Source organism: Oncorhynchus keta, chromosome 35, assembly GCF_023373465.1.
Source record: "Oncorhynchus keta strain PuntledgeMale-10-30-2019 chromosome 35, Oket_V2, whole genome shotgun sequence".
Classification (NCBI taxonomy): domain Eukaryota; kingdom Metazoa; phylum Chordata; class Actinopteri; order Salmoniformes; family Salmonidae; genus Oncorhynchus; species Oncorhynchus keta.
Window position 1 is genome coordinate 77,908,428 of NC_068455.1, and position 17,500 is coordinate 77,925,927.

Genomic DNA, 17,500 nt, shown 5'->3' on the forward strand with positions numbered 1-17,500 from the left:
AAGGGAGGAGAGAGCAGAGAAGGGAGGAGAGAGCAGAGAAGGGAGGAGAGAGCAGAGAAGGGAGGAGAGAGCAGAGAAGGGAGGAGAGGGCAGAGAAGGGAGGAGAGAGCAGAGAAGGGAGGAGAGAGCAGAGAAGGGAGGAGAGAGCAGAGAAGGGAGGAGAGAGCAGAGAAGGGAGGAGAGAGCAGAGAAGGGAGGAGAGAGCAGAGAAGGGAGGAGAGAGCAGACAAGGGAGGAGAGGGCAGACAAGGGAGGAGAGAGCAGAGAAGGGAGGAGAGAGCAGAGAAGGGAGGAGAGGGCAGAGAAGGGAGGAGAGAGCAGAGAAGGGAGGAGAGAGCAGAGAAGGGTTGAACTTTATGGACTTTTATTTTTTTATTTTTTTTATTTTACTTTTACTTTTTTATTTTACTATTTTATTTTACTTTTTTATTTTACAATCTGTGATTTGAAATGGAACAGACCCAGGTAACAGGAGGGCGTGACCTTAAAAACACAGTCCTTATTATCACGTTGGTGGGACTCGTCTGTTAGAGAGAATCACGTTGGTGGGGTGGGACTCTTCTGTTAGAGAGAATCACGTTGGTGGGGTGGGACTCGTCTGTTAGAGAGAATCACGTTGGTGGGGTGCGACTCGTCTGTTAGAGAGAATCACGTTGGTGGGACTCGTCTGTTAGAGAGAATCACGTTGGTGGGGTGGGACTCTTCTGTTAGAGAGAATCACGTTGGTGGGGTGGGACTCTTCTGTTAGAGAGAATCACGTTGGTGGGGTGAGACTCTTCTGTTAGAGAGAATCACGTTGGTGGGGTGGGACTCTTCTGTTAGAGAGAATCACGTTGGTGGGGTGGGACTCGTCTGTTAGAGAGAATCACGTTGGTGGGGTAGGACTCTTCTGTTAGAGAGAATCACGTTGGTGGGGTGGGACTCTTCTGTTAGAGAGAATCACGTTGGTGGGGTGGGACTCGTCTGTTAGAGAGAATCACGTTGGTGGGGTGGGACTCTTCTGTTAGAGAGAATCACGTTGGTGGGGTGGGACTCTTCTGTTAGAGAGAATCACGTTGGTGGGGTGGGACTCTTCTGTTAGAGAGAATCACGTTGGTGGGGTGGGACTCTTCTGTTAGAGAGAATCACGTTGGTGGGGTGGGACTCTTCTGTTAGAGAGAATCACGTTGGTGGGGTGGGACTCTTCTGTTAGAGAGAATCACGTTGGTGGGGTGGGACTCTTCTGTTAGAGAGAATCACGTTGGTGGGGTGAGACTCTTCTGTTAGAGAGAATCACGTTGGTGGGGTGGGACTCTTCTGTTAGAGAGAATCACGTTGGTGGGGTGGGACTCTTCTGTTAGAGAGAATCACGTTGGTGGGGTGGGACTCTTCTGTTAGAGAGAATCACGTTGGTGGGGTGAGACTCTTCTGTTAGAGAGAATCACGTTGGTGGGGTGGGACTCGTCTGTTAGAGAGAATCACGTTGGTGGGGTGGGACTCGTCTGTTAGAGAGAATCACGTTGGTGGGGTGGGACTCTTCTGTTAGAGAGAATCACGTTGGTGGGGTGGGACTCTTCTGTTAGAGAGAATCACGTTGGTGGGGTGGGACTCTTCTGTTAGAGAGAATCACGTTGGTGGGGTGGGACTCTTCTCTTAGAGAGAATCACGTTGGTGGGGTGGGACTCTTCTGTTAGAGAGAATCACGTTGGTGGGGTGGGACTCTTCTCTTAGAGAGAATCACGTTGGTGGGGTGGGACTCTTCTGTTAGAGAGAATCACGTTGGTGGGACTCGTCTGTTAGAGAGAATCACGTTGGTGGGGTGGGACTCTTCTGTTAGAGAGAATCACGTTGGTGGGGTGGGACTCTTCTGTTAGAGAGAATCACGTTGGTGGGGTGGGACTCTTCTGTTAGAGAGAATCACGTTGGTGGGGTGGGACTCTTCTGTTAGAGAGAATCACGTTGGTGGGGTGGGACTCGTCTGTTAGAGAGAATCACGTTGGTGGGGTGGGACTCTTCTGTTAGAGAGAATCACGTTGGTGGGGTGGGACTCGTCTGTTAGAGAGAATCACGTTGGTGGGGTGGGACTCTTCTGTTAGAGAGAATCACGTTGGTGGGGTGGGACTCGTCTGTTAGAGAGAATCACGTTGGTGGGTTAGGTAGGACTCGTCTGTTAGAGAGAATCACCTTGGTGGGGTGGGACTCTTCTGTTAGAGAGAATCACGTTGGTGGGTTAGGTAGGACTCGTCTGTTAGAGAGAATCACCTTGGTGGGGTGGGACTCTTCTGTTAGAGAGAATCACCTTGGTGGGGTGGGACTCTTCTGTTAGAGAGAATCACCTTGGTGGGTTAGGTAGGACTCGTCTGTTAGAGAGAATCACCTTGGTGGGGTGGGACTCTTCTGTTAGAGAGAATCACCTTGGTGGGGTGGGACTCTTCTGTTAGAGAGAATCACCTTGGTGGGGTGGGACTCTTCTGTTAGAGAGAATCACGTTGGTGGGGTGGGACTCTTCTGTTAGAGAGAATCACGTTGGTGGGGTGGGACTCTTCTGTTAGAGAGAATCACCTTGGTGGGGTGGGACTCTTCTGTTAGAGAGAATCACCTTGGTGGGGTGGGACTCTTCTGTTAGAGAGAATCACGTTGGTGGGGTGGGACTCTTCTGTTAGAGAGAATCACGTTGGTGGGGTGGGACTCTTCTGTTAGAGAGAATCACGTTGGTGGGGTGGGACTCTTCTGTTAGAGAGAATCACCTTGGTGGGGCAGGTGGGACTCTTCTGTTAGAGAGAATCACCTTGGTGGGGTGGGACTCTTCTGTTAGAGAGAATCACCTTGGTGGGGTAGGTGGGACTCTTCTGTTAGAGAGAATCACCTTGGTGGGGTGGGACTCTTCTGTTAGAGAGAATCACGTTGGTGGGGTGGGACTCTTCTGTTAGAGAGAATCACGTTGGTGGGGTGGGACTCTTCTGTTAGAGAGAATCACGTTGGTGGGGTGGGACTCTTCTGTTAGAGAGAATCACCTTGGTGGGGTGGGACTCTTCTGTTAGAGAGAATCACCTTGGTGGGACTCGTCTGTTAGAGAGAATCACGTTGGTGGGGTAGGTAGGACTCGTCTGTTAGAGAGAATCACCTTGGTGGGGTGGGACTCGTCTGTTAGAGAGAATCACCTTGGTGGGGTAGGTAGGACTCGTCTGTTAGAGAGAATCACCTTGGTGGGGTGGGACTCGTCTGTTAGAGAGAATCACCTTGGTGGGGTGGGACTCGTCTGTTAGAGAGAATCACCTTGGTGGGGTAGGTAGGACTCGTCTGTTAGAGAGAATCACCTTGGTGGGGTGGGACTCGTCTGTTAGAGAGAATCACCTTGGTGGGGTGGGACTCGTCTGTTAGAGAGAATCACCTTGGTGGGGTGGGACTCTTCTGTTAGAGAGAATCACCTTGGTGGGGTAGGTGGGACTCTTCTGTTAGAGAGAATCACCTTGGTGGGGTAGGTGGGACTCTTCTGTTAGAGAGAATCACCTTGGTGGGGTGGGACTCTTCTGTTAGAGAGAATCACGTTGGTGGGGTGGGACTCGTCTGTTAGAGAGAATCACCTTGGTGGGGTGGGACTCTTCTGTTAGAGAGAATCACCTTGGTGGGGTAGGTGGGACTCTTCTGTTAGAGAGAATCACCTTGGTGGGGTAGGTGGGACTCGTCTGTTAGAGAGAATCACCTTGGTGGGGTGGGACTCGTCTGTTAGAGAGAATCACCTTGGTGGGGTAGGTAGGACTCGTCTGTTAGAGAGAATCACCTTGGTGGGGTGGGACTCGTCTGTTAGAGAGAATCACCTTGGTGGGGTGGGACTCGTCTGTTAGAGAGAATCACCTTGGTGGGGTGGGACTCTTCTGTTAGAGAGAATCACCTTGGTGGGGTAGGTGGGACTCTTCTGTTAGAGAGAATCACCTTGGTGGGGTAGGTGGGACTCTTCTGTTAGAGAGAATCACCTTGGTGGGGTGGGACTCTTCTGTTAGAGAGAATCACGTTGGTGGGGTGGGACTCTTCTGTTAGAGAGAATCACGTTGGTGGGGTGGGACTCTTCTGTTAGAGAGAATCACGTTGGTGGGGTGGGACTCTTCTGTTAGAGAGAATCACCTTGGTGGGGCAGGTGGGACTCTTCTGTTAGAGAGAATCACCTTGGTGGGGTGGGACTCTTCTGTTAGAGAGAATCACCTTGGTGGGGTAGGTGGGACTCTTCTGTTAGAGAGAATCACCTTGGTGGGGTGGGACTCTTCTGTTAGAGAGAATCACGTTGGTGGGGTGGGACTCTTCTGTTAGAGAGAATCACGTTGGTGGGGTGGGACTCTTCTGTTAGAGAGAATCACGTTGGTGGGGTGGGACTCTTCTGTTAGAGAGAATCACCTTGGTGGGGTGGGACTCTTCTGTTAGAGAGAATCACCTTGGTGGGACTCGTCTGTTAGAGAGAATCACGTTGGTGGGGTAGGTAGGACTCGTCTGTTAGAGAGAATCACCTTGGTGGGGTGGGACTCGTCTGTTAGAGAGAATCACCTTGGTGGGGTAGGTAGGACTCGTCTGTTAGAGAGAATCACCTTGGTGGGGTGGGACTCGTCTGTTAGAGAGAATCACCTTGGTGGGGTGGGACTCGTCTGTTAGAGAGAATCACCTTGGTGGGGTAGGTAGGACTCGTCTGTTAGAGAGAATCACCTTGGTGGGGTGGGACTCGTCTGTTAGAGAGAATCACCTTGGTGGGGTGGGACTCGTCTGTTAGAGAGAATCACCTTGGTGGGGTGGGACTCGTCTGTTAGAGAGAATCACCTTGGTGGGGTGGGACTCTTCTGTTAGAGAGAATCACCTTGGTGGGGTAGGTGGGACTCTTCTGTTAGAGAGAATCACCTTGGTGGGGTAGGTGGGACTCTTCTGTTAGAGAGAATCACCTTGGTGGGGTAGGTGGGACTCGTCTGTTAGAGAGAATCACCTTGGTGGGGTGGGACTCGTCTGTTAGAGAGAATCACCTTGGTGGGGTAGGTAGGACTCGTCTGTTAGAGAGAATCACCTTGGTGGGGTGGGACTCGTCTGTTAGAGAGAATCACCTTGGTGGGGTGGGACTCGTCTGTTAGAGAGAATCACCTTGGTGGGGTGGGACTCTTCTGTTAGAGAGAATCACCTTGGTGGGGTAGGTGGGACTCTTCTGTTAGAGAGAATCACCTTGGTGGGGTAGGTGGGACTCTTCTGTTAGAGAGAATCACCTTGGTGGGGTGGGACTCTTCTGTTAGAGAGAATCACGTTGGTGGGGTGGGACTCTTCTGTTAGAGAGAATCACGTTGGTGGGGTGGGACTCTTCTGTTAGAGAGAATCACGTTGGTGGGGTGGGACTCTTCTGTTAGAGAGAATCACCTTGGTGGGGCAGGTGGGACTCTTCTGTTAGAGAGAATCACGTTGGTTGGGTGGGACTCTTCTGTTAGAGAGAATCACCTTGGTGGGGTGGGACTCTTCTGTTAGAGAGAATCACCTTGGTGGGGTGGGACTCTTCTGTTAGAGAGAATCACGTTGGTGGGGTGGGACTCTTCTGTTAGGGAGAATCACGTTGGTGGGGTGGGACTCTTCTGTTAGGGAGAATCACGTTGGTTGGGTGGGACTCTTCTGTTAGAGAGAATCACCTTGGTGGGGTGGGACTCTTCTGTTAGAGAGAATCACCTTGGTGGGACTCGTCTGTTAGAGAGAATCACGTTGGTGGGGTAGGTAGGACTCGTCTGTTAGAGAGAATCACCTTGGTGGGGTGGGACTCGTCTGTTAGAGAGAATCACCTTGGTGGGGTAGGTAGGACTCGTCTGTTAGAGAGAATCACCTTGGTGGGGTGGGACTCGTCTGTTAGAGAGAATCACCTTGATGGGGTGGGACTCGTCTGTTAGAGAGAATCACCTTGGTGGGGTAGGTAGGACTCGTCTGTTAGAGAGAATCACCTTGGTGGGGTGGGACTCGTCTGTTAGAGAGAATCACCTTGGTGGGGTGGGACTCGTCTGTTAGAGAGAATCACCTTGGTGGGGTGGGACTCGTCTGTTAGAGAGAATCACCTTGGTGGGGTGGGACTCTTCTGTTAGAGAGAATCACCTTGGTGGGGTAGGTGGGACTCTTCTGTTAGAGAGAATCACCTTGGTGGGGTAGGTGGGACTCTTCTGTTAGAGAGAATCACCTTGGTGGGGTAGGTAGGACTCGTCTGTTAGAGAGAATCACCTTGGTGGGGTAGGTGGGACTCTTCTGTTAGAGAGAATCACCTTGGTGGGGTAGGTAGGACTCGTCTGTTAGAGAGAATCACCTTGGTGGGGTAGGTGGGACTCTTCTGTTAGAGAGAATCACCTTGGTGGGGTAGGTGGGACTCTTCTGTTAGAGAGAATCACCTTGGTGGGGTGGGACTCTAGTCTTGTTGACACCAGCCTCTCTACATCCTTGACTTGAGATTCTGAAAGGGAAGGGGCCCATAGACGTCAAGGCAGCACCCTCTACTTCGGTTGAATATCCATGTTTCAAATTGAACGAATCCTGATATATTGTTTTGCATAGAACTGTCCCGGCCTTTCCGGTTCCAGACAGACTTTCAGGGATACTCAAGCACACACAGTAGCTAGCCAGCACAAACCTTTGGAGTTTGCACATCGTTTGCCACTAACGTCACAAATAGGGCGCATAAACCATCACACACACTTTGAAAACGTTATAACAACCCATCTACACTAACAACCCATCTACACTAAAATAAGTGACATTAGACAAACTGTTAAATGTCACAATCTTGTGACTTGCAAGTAGCAACTAATGTTAGCTTGCTAGCATAGCTAACTTCGGGTTAGCACTGTTTAGCTCATAGAAAGCCAGCCAGCTAATTTTACATTTACATTTAAGTCATTTAGCAGACGCTCTTATCCAGAGCGACTTACAAATTGGTGCATTCACCAACAGTCACTTTACAATAGTGCATCTAAATCTTAAAGGGGGGGTGAAGAAGGTGAGAAGGATTACTTATCCTATCCTAGGTATTCCTTAAAGAGGTGGGGTTTCAGGTGTCTCCGGAAGGTGGTGATTGACTCCGCTGTCCTGGCGTCGTGAGGGAGTTTGTTCCACCATTGGGGGCCAGAGCTAATAACTTGAGCTTGCTTGTTATAAACTTGAAGTTGGCTAGCTAATCAAATGCATGCACATTTCCTTACCCTACTGAAGTTATTCATTTGCCGCCTTGCATGTCCTCTGTTTACATATTAGGGCAATGATGTGAATCACCCACGCATTCTAGCTAGCCAGCTTCTACTGTACTACCTATGCATTCTAGCTAGCCAGCTTCTACTGTACTACCTATGCATTCTAGCTAGCCAGCTTCTAATGTACTACCCATGCATTCGAGCTAGCCAGCTTCTACTGCACTACCCATGCATTCTAGCTAGCCAGCTTCTACTGCACTACCCATGCATTCTAGCTAGCCAGCTTCTACTGTACTACCCACGCATTCTAGCTAGCCAGCTTCTACTGTACTACCTATGCATTCTAGCTAGCCAGCTTCTAATGTACTACCCATGCATTCTAGCTAGCCAGCTTCTACTACACTACCCATGCATTCTAGCTAGCCAGCTTCTACTGCACTACCCATGCATTCTAGCTAGCCAGCTTCTACTGTACTACCCACGCATTCTAGCTAGCCAGCTTCTACTGTACTACCCACGCATTCTAGCTAGCCAGCTTCTACTGCACTACCCATGCATTCTAGCTAGCCAGCTTCTACTGTACTACCCACGCATTCTAGCTAGCCAGCTTCTACTGTACTACCCATGCATTCTAGCTAGCCAGCTTCTACTGTACTACCTATGCATTCTAGCTAGCCAGCTTCTACTGTACTACCCACGCATTCTAGCTAGCCAGCTTCTACTGCACTACCCATGCATTCTAGCTAGCCAGCTTCTACTGTACTACCTATGCATTCTAGCTAGCCAGCTTCTACTGTACTACCTATGCATTCTAGCTAGCCAGCTTCTACTGCACTACCCATGCATTCTAGCTAGCCAGCTTCTACTGTACTACCTATGCATTCTAGCTAGCCAGCTTCTACTGCACTACCCATGCATTCTAGCTAGCCAGCTTCTACTGTACTACCTATGCATTCTAGCTAGCCAGCTTCTACTGTACTACCCACGCATTCTAGCTAGCCAGCTTCTACTGCACTACTCATGCATTCTAGCCAGCTTCTATTGTACTACCCACGCATTCTAGCCAGCTTCTACTGTACTACCCATGCATTCTAGCCAGCTTCTACTGTACTACCCATGCATTCTAGCCAGCTTCTACTGCACTACCCATGCATTCTAGCCAGCTTCTACTGCACTACCCATGCATTCTAGCCAGCTTCTACTGCACTACTCATGCATTCTAGCTAGCCAGCTTCTACTGTACTACCCACGCATTCTAGCCAGCTTCTATTGTCCTACCCATGCATTCTAGCCAGCTTCTACTGTACTACCCATGCATTCTAGCCAGCTTCTACTGTACTACCCATGCATTCTAGCTAGCCAGCTTCTACTGTACTACCCATGCATTCTAGCCAGCTTCTACTGTACTACCCATGCATTCTAGCCAGCTTCTACTGTACTACCCATGCATTCTAGCTAGCCAGCTTCTACTGTACTACCCATGCATTCTAGCTAGCCAGCTTCTATTGTACTACCCATGCATTCTAGCCAGCTTCTACTGCACTACTCATGCATTCTAGCTAGCCAGCTTCTACTGCACTACACATGCATTCCAGCTAGCCAGCTTCTACTGCACTACCCATGCATTCTAGCCAGCTTCTACTGTACTACCCATGCATTCTAGCTAGCCAGCTTCTACTGTACTACCCATGCATTCTAGCTAGCCAGCTTCTACTGCACTACCCATGCATTCTAGCCAGCTTTTACTGTACTACCCATGCATTCCAGCCAGCTTCTACTGCACTACCCATGCATTCTAGCTAGCCAGCTTCTACTGCACTACACATGCATTCTAGCTAGCCAGCTTCTACTGCACTACCCATGCATTCTAGCCAGCTTCTACTGTACTACCCATGCATTCTAGTTAGCCAGCTTCTACTGCACTACCCATGCATTCTAGCCAGCTTCTACTGTACTACTCATGCATTCTAGCTAGCCAGCTTCTACTGCACTACACATGCATTCTAGCTAGCCAGCTTCTACTGCACTACCCATGCATTCTAGCCAGCTTCTACTGTACTACCCATGCATTCTAGCCAGCTTCTACTGCACTACCCATGCATTCTAGCTAGCCAGCTTCTACTGTACTACCCATGCATTCTAGCCAGCTTCTACTGTACTACCCATGCATTCTAGCTAGCCAGCTTCTACTGTACTACCCATGCATTCTAGCTAGCCAGCTTCTACTGCACTACCCATGCATTCTAGCCAGCCTCTACTGTACTACCCATGCATTCCAGCCAGCTTCTACTGCACTACCCATGCATTCTAGCCAGCTTCTACTATACTACCCATGCATTCCAGCCAGCTTCTACTGCACTACCTATGCATTCTAGCCAGCTTCTACTGTACTACCCATGCATTCTAGCTAGCCAGCTTCTACTGCACTACCCATGCATTCTAGCCAGCTTCTACTGTACTACCCATGCATTCTAGCCAGCTTCTACTGTACTACCCATACATTCTAGCCAGCTTCTACTGTACTACCCATGCATTCTAGCCAGCCAGCTTCTACTGCACTACCCATGCATTCTAGCTAGCCAGCTTCTACTGTACTACCCATGCATTCTAGCTAGCCAGCTTCTACCGCACTACCCATGCATTCTAGCCAGCTTCTACTGCACTACCAATGCATTCTAGCTAACCAGCTTCTACTGTACTACCCATGCATTCTAGCTAGCCAGCTTCTACTGCACTACCCATGCATTCTAGCCAGCTTCTACTGCACTACCCATGCATTCTAGCCAGCTTCTACTGCACTACCCATGCATTCTAGCTAGCCAGCTTCTACTGTACTACCCATGCATTCTAGCTAGCCAGCTTCTACTGTACTACCCATGCATTCTAGCTAGCCAGCTTCTACTGCACTACCCATACATTCTTGCCAGCTTCTACTGCACTACCAATGCATTCTAGCTAACCAGCTTCTACTGCACTACCCTTGTTCACTTTTGGCACGTTTTTCTCCCTGCCCCCTACCTTTGGCAATACATGAAGTACCCTAAACATACACGAAGTACCCTAAACATTAACAGATCGTAGCCCAAAGAGATCAGGCTACAGCAAGTATGACCAACCAAACCAAGTCTACAGATTTAAAACACACAGAGCCGTGTGCAACCAACTTTATTTGACAGGATGAAATAATACACGAGGCAAACATGGAAAGACTGAAGAGTGAAGGTGTAGACTCTGTGAAGGTGTAGACTCTGTGAAGGTGTAGACTCTGTGAAGGTGTAGACTCTGAAGGCATCGACTCTGTGAAGGTGTAGACTCTGTGAAGGTGTAGACTCTGTGAAAGTGTAGACTCTGTGAAGGTGTAGACTCTGTGAAGGTGTAGACTCTGAAGGTGTAGACTCTGTGAAGGTGTAGACTCTGTGAAGGTGTCGTGTGAAGGCGTAGATTCAGTGAAGGTGTCGTGTGAAGGTGTAGACTCTGTGAAAGTGTAGACTCTGTGAAGGTGTCGTGTGAAGGTGTAGACTCTGTGAAGGTGTCGTGTGAAGGTGTAGACTCTGTGAAGGTGTAGACTCTGTGAAGGTGTCGTGTGAAGGCGTAGATTCAGTGAAGGTGTCGTGTGAAGGTGTAGACTCTGTGAAAGTGTAGACTCTGTGAAGGTGTCGTGTGAAGGTGTAGACTCTGTGAAGGTGTCGTGTGAAGGTGTAGACTCTGTGAAGGTGTCGTGTGAAGGCGTAGATTCAGTGAAGATGTCGTGTGAAGGTGTAGACTCTGTGAAGGTGTCGTGTGAAGGTGTAGACTCTGTGAAGGTGTAGACTCTGTGAAGGTGTCGACTCTGTGAAGGTGTCGTGTGAAGGCGTAGATTCAGTGAAGGTGTCGTGTGAAGGTTTGTAAGACTCTGTGAAGGCATCGACTCTGTGAAGGCGTCTTTCATGCCTCTCTGTTGTTCGGCCTCAGAAATGTATTACTGTGATTCTGGACAGCTGAACACCTGTAAGTAGTGAAGGACATTTAGACGTCTGTGGGACAGTTTTCCAACCATAACATTGCGAAACACTTACAGTGAGTTTTTCCAACTTGAGACCCTTGAGAGGAGGAATGACCTATCGAACTACAGCAACCTTGTACCTGTTCGTACATATTTATTTTTTAATTTAAACTTTATTTAACTAGGCAAGTCTTGTTCATGTGAATTTAAGACTAAAATGGAAGGGCCCTGGTTCTCTGAGCTTTTCCGTTGTCAACCACGACACCCTCTCGCAGGTACTGAATTCTTCATCGTCTCTGCGTCTTAAAGCTGGGGGTCATCGCCTCGGACACCAACTTGGGCTTCTGATGCTAGTTAGCCTCCACTGGATAATTTCCCCGAAATCTGGACAGTTGTTGCTCAGTATGCGATATTTGACTAGAATGGCGTTGTGAACTACAGCCAACTTTTCCGGGACATCGACATGTCTTCTATCGTCCGAAAGCTTACATGTTTGTTCATCTAACTGCAGTGTCTAATTTACAGTAGCTATTACAGCGGGACAAAATATCATGCTATTGTTTGGGTATAGCGCACAACAACAAAACACTTTTTAATCAAGGCGATTTGGTTTAATACATTCACCTCCAAGCTTACTCAGTGTTTCTACATCTGTATTGCTGTTTCTACATCTGTATTGCTGTTTCTACATCTGTATTGCTGTTTCTACATCTGTATTGCTGTTTCTAGATCTGTATTGCTTCCTGTTTCTACGTCTGTATTGCTGTTTCTACATCTGTATTGCTGTTTCTACATCTGTATTGCTGTTTCTACATCTGTATTGCTGTTTCTACATCTGTATTGCTGTTTCTACATCTGTATTGCTGTTTCTACATCTGTATTGCTGTTTCTACATCTGTATTGCTGTTTCTACGTCTGTATTGCTGTTTCTACGTCTGTATTGCTGTTTCTACATCTGTATTGCTGTTTCTACGTCTGTATTGCTGTTTCTACGTCTGTATTGCTGTTTCTACGTCTGTATTGCTTGCTGTTTCTACGTCTGTATTGCTGTTTCTACGTCTGTATTGCTGTTTCTACATCTGTATTGCTGTTTCTACATCTGTATTGCTTCCTGTTTCTACATCTGTATTGCTTCCTGTTTCTACATCTGTATTGCTTCCTGTTTCTACATCTGTATTGCTGTTTCTACATCTGTATTGCTGTTTCTACATCTGTATTGCTTCCTGTTTCTACATCTGTATTGCTGTTTCTACATCTGTATTGCTGTTTCTACATCTGTATTGCTGTTTCTACGTCTGTATTGCTGTTTCTATGTCTGTATTGCTGTTTCTATGTCTGTATTGCTGTTTCTACGTCTGTATTGCTGTTTCTACATCTGTATTGCTGTTTCTACGTCTGTATTGCTGTTTCTACGTCTGTATTGCTGTTTCTACGTCTGTATTGCTGTTTCTACTGTTTTTCTACATCTGTATTGCTTCCTGTTTCTACATCTGTATTGCTTCCTGTTTCTACATCTGTATTGCTGTTTCTACATCTGTATTGCTTCCTGTTTCTACGTCTGTATTGCTGTTTCTACGTCTGTATTGCTGTTTCTACATCTGTATTGCTTCCTGTTTCTACATCTGTATTGCTTCCTGTTTCTACATCTGTATTGCTGTTTCTACATCTGTATTGCTGTTTCTACATCTGTATTGCTTCCTGTTTCTACATCTGTATTGCTTCCTGTTTCTACATCTGTATTGCTGTTTCTACGTCTGTATTGCTGTTTCTACATCTGTATTGCTTCCTGTTTCTACATCTGTATTGCTTCCTGTTTCTACATCTGTATTGCTGTTTCTACATCTGTATTGCTTCCTGTTTCTACATCTGTATTGCTGTTTCTACATCTGTATTGCTGTTTCTACATCTGTATTGCTGTTTCTACGTCTGTATTGCTGTTTCTATGTCTGTATTGCTGTTTCTATGTCTGTATTGCTGTTTCTACGTCTGTATTGCTGTTTCTACGTCTGTATTGCTGTTTCTACGTCTGTATTGCTGTTTCTACATCTGTATTGCTGTTTCTACATCTGTATTGCTGTTTCTACATCTGTATTGCTGTTTCTACATCTGTATTGCTGTTTCTACATCTGTATTGCTGTTTCTACATCTGTATTGCTTGCTGTTTCTACATCTGTATTGCTGTTTCTACATCTGTATTGCTGTTTCTACGTCTGTATTGCTGTTTCTACGTCTGTATTGCTGTTTCTACGTCTGTATTGCTGTTTCTACATCTGTATTGCTGTTTCTACATCTGTATTGCTGTTTCTACATCTGTATTGCTGTTTCTACATCTGTATTGCTTGCTGTTTCTACATCTGTATTGCTGTTTCTACGTCTGTATTGCTGTTTCTACATCTGTATTGCTGTTTCTACGTCTGTATTGCTGTTTCTACGTCTGTATTGCTGTTTCTACATCTGTATTGCTGTTTCTACATCTGTATTGCTGTTTCTACATCTGTATTGCTGTTTCTACATCTGTATTGCTGTTTCTACGTCTGTATTGCTGTTTCTACGTCTGTATTGCTGTTTCTACATCTGTATTGCTGTTTCTACGTCTGTATTGCTGTTTCTACGTCTGTATTGCTGTTTCTACATCTGTATTGCTGTTTCTACATCTGTATTGCTGTTTCTACGTCTGTATTGCTGTTTCTACATCTGTATTGCTGTTTCTACATCTGTATTGCTGTTTCTACATCTGTATTGCTGTTTCTACATCTGTATTGCTGTTTCTACATCTGTATTGCTGTTTCTACGTCTGTATTGCTGTTTCTACGTCTGTATTGCTGTTTCTACGTCTGTATTGCTGTTTCTATGTCTGTATTGCTGTTTCTATGTCTGTATTGCTGTTTCTACGTCTGTATTTCTGTTTCTACGTCTGTATTGCTGTTTCTACGTCTGTATTGCTGTTTCTACATCTGTATTGCTTCCTGTTTCTACATCTGTATTGCTTCCTGTTTCTACATCTGTATTGCTTGCTGTTTCTACGTCTGTATTGCTGTTTCTACATCTGTTTTGCTGTTTCTACGTCTGTATTGCTGTTTCTACATCTGTATTGCTGTTTCTACATCTGTATTGCTGTTTCTACATCTGTATTGCTGTTTCTACATCTGTTTTGCTGTTTCTACATCTGTATTGCTGTTTCTACGTCTGTATTGCTGTTTCTACGTCTGTATTGCTGTTTCTACATCTGTTTTGCTGTTTCTACATCTGTATTGCTGTTTCTACATCTGTATTGCTGTTTCTACATCTGTATTGCTGTTTCTACATCTGTTTTGCTGTTTCTACATCTGTATTGCTGTTTCTACATCTGTATTGCTGTTTCTACATCTGTATTGCTGTTTCTACATCTGTTTTGCTGTTTCTACATCTGTATTGCTGTTTCTACATCTGTATTGCTGTTTCTACATCTGTATTGCTGTTTCTACGTCTGTATTGCTGTTTCTACATCTGTATTGCTGTTTCTACATCTATATTGCTTGCTGTTTCTACATCTGTATTGCTGTTTCTACATCTGTATTGCTGTTTCTACATCTGTATTGCTTGCTGTTTCTACATCTGTATTGCTTGCTGTTTCTACATCTGTATTGCTGTTTCTACATCTGTATTGCTGTTTCTACATCTGTATTGCTGTTTCAACATCTGTATTGCTGTTTCAACATCTGTATTGCTGTTTCTACATCTGTATTGCTGTTTCTACGTCTGTATTGCTGTTTCTACGTCTGTATTGCTGTTTCTACATCTGTATTGCTGTTTCTACGTCTGTATTGCTGTTTCTACGTCTGTATTGCTGTTTCTACATCTGTATTGCTGTTTCTACATCTGTATTGCTGTTTCTACATCTGTATTGCTGTTTCTACGTCTGTATTGCTGTTTCTACATCTGTATTGCTGTTTCTACGTCTGTATTGCTGTTTCTACATCTGTATTGCTGTTTCTACGTCTGTATTGCTGTTTCTACATCTGTATTGCTGTTTCTACATCTGTATTGCTGTTTCTACGTCTGTATTGCTGTTTCTACATCTGTATTGCTTGCTGTTTGGGGTTTACGGCTGGGTTTCTGTATAAGCACTTTGTGACATCCGCTGATTGTAAAACAGGGCGTTTTATCATTTACATTTGATTGATTTGCTGAAACTCTTATTTTCAACCTACAGAAAGATGCTGCTGTTAATAATGATCACTGTGATTTAAAGTAGGCTATAGATTCTTAATTCCCACCCTCATTCACAATATTACTAACAATATAAAGATATTGAAGCACATTTTTTGTTTTTTACTATATACTAGTGATTCTCGCATCAGAAAATGTCCTGTGTGGGTGGCCGTAGTTGAAGTGCCTCGTTCAGCCCTGCCGCTCACCCAGTCATTTCTGATGCGGTTCTACCATTTTATCTAGGATGCTCAATGTCTTATCGGTCTTATCGGTCTATCATGCAAACAAAGACTTCTTACTGATTTACGTTTGTACAAATACAAATCTATTCAATCATTCACTGGTTTAGTTACAAGGGAGGCGTCAACCAGGCTACTAGGACTCTTCTATTGAAGAGAATGAGAATGTTTCAGCCAAAGGACCCTAACCCTAATTCCACAGGAACTTCAGAAGTTGATCTCTCTCTCTCTCTCTCTCTCTCTCTCTCTCTCTCTCTCTCTCTCTCTCTCTCTCTCTCTCTCTCTCTCTCTCTCTCTCTCTCTGCTCTCTCTCTCTCGAGAGAGCTCTCTCTTGGATCTCTCTGAGCTCTCTGTTTCTCTCTCTCTGCTCTCTCTGGCTCTCTCGGCTCTGCTCTCACCGAGAGAGCGAGAGAGCTCTCACTCTCTCTCTCTCTCGGCTCTCTCGGCTCTCTAATAATCTCGGCTAATATGGCTCTATCTATCTATGAATCTCAGCTATCTCTCTCGGCTAATATCTAATAATGTATGTGTAATAATCTCTAATAATAATCTCTAATATCTCTCTCTCTCTCTCTCTCGGCTCTCTCTATGGCTCTCTCTCTAATCTCTCTCTCTCTCTCTCTCTCTCTCTCGGCTCTCTCTCTCTCCCTCTCGGCTCTCTCTCCCTCTCGGCTCTCTCTCTCTCTCGGCTCTCTCTCTCGGCTCTCTCTCTGCTCTCGGCTCTCTCTCGGTTCTCTCTCTCTCTCGGTTCTCTCTCTCGGCTCTCTCTCGGCTCTCTCTCTCTCTCGGTTCTCTCTCTCTCTCGGTTCTCTCTCTCTCTGTTCTCTCTCTCTCTCTCTCTCTCTCTCTCTCTCGGTTCTCTCTCTCTCGGTTCTCTCTCTCTCTCGGTGCTCGCTTTCTCGGTTCTCTCTCTCGCTCTCGGCTCTCTCTCTCTCTGCCTGTCTTTACGCCTCCTTACTCTTAATTCTAGTAGCTGTATAGACAGAAAATGCTTACTATTAGACATTGACACACACACACACCCTCCGTTACTCAGCTGGAGGATGTTTCACAAGTCCGGACATGTGGAGGATGTGTCAGCTCCACTGTGTTTGTGTTGATCCGAGGGCCTTGGTCTTCACCTGGCCGGTTAGAGCTGTGAATAGTTCTCTCTAATACACAGACACTACACTACAACACAGACCCTACACTACTACACTACAACACAGACACTACACAGACACTACTACACAGACACTACACTACACTACACTACAACACAGACACTACACTACAGACACTACAACACAGACACTACACTACTACACAGACACTACACTACACTACTACACAGACACTACACTACTATACTACACTACTACACTACACTACACTACACTACAACACAAACACTACACAGACACTACACTACACTACTACACTACACTACACTACAACACAGACACTACACTACTACACTACAGACACTACACTACTACACAGACACTACACTACAACACAGACACTACACTACTACACAGACACTACACTACACTACAACACAGACACTACACTACAGACACACAGACACTACACTACACTACTACACTATAGTGTCTATAGTATAGACGCACTACACTACAACACAGACACACTCCACTATATACACACTACAACAGACACACACACTACACTACAGACACAGACCCACTACACTACAGACCCACTACATTACAGACACACTACACATGTGGGACAGACTCTTGGTGATTGGCTAGCTAGCGAGCCTGATTGCTGTGGTCTAGACAGTCGTCATGGCGATGTTGTAACGAAACCAAGGCCTCTGGGAGAGTATATCAACGACCCAAAAGCATTCCCTCCAGGAAGTAACATTCTCCACGGGCCAATCAGGGACAAGCGACTAGACCATTGATCTGCTAGTCTTGACCTAT

The 17,500-nt window shown here is 46.2% G+C and overlaps 1 protein-coding gene and 1 long non-coding RNA gene across 4 annotated transcripts in view; both read left to right on the forward strand.

Annotated features, from left to right (window-relative positions):
• Positions 1-17,500, forward strand: part of LOC127915537 (1-phosphatidylinositol 4,5-bisphosphate phosphodiesterase beta-3-like) — a 157,136-nt gene that overhangs the window by 57,542 nt on the left and 82,094 nt on the right. The window lies entirely within an intron of this gene.
• Positions 9,765-11,280, forward strand: LOC127916305 (uncharacterized). 3 transcript variants are annotated; one of them, XR_008094305.1, is made up of 5 exons: positions 9,765-10,413; positions 10,593-10,656; positions 10,747-10,776; positions 10,978-10,994; positions 11,025-11,280. It is a non-coding gene; the product is annotated as an uncharacterized LOC127916305 (long non-coding RNA). The 3 variants fall into 3 exon arrangements; XR_008094306.1 differs by having other exon boundaries at positions 10,390-10,430; XR_008094304.1 differs by lacking the exons at positions 9,765-10,413; positions 10,747-10,776 and having other exon boundaries at positions 10,439-10,609; positions 10,841-10,994.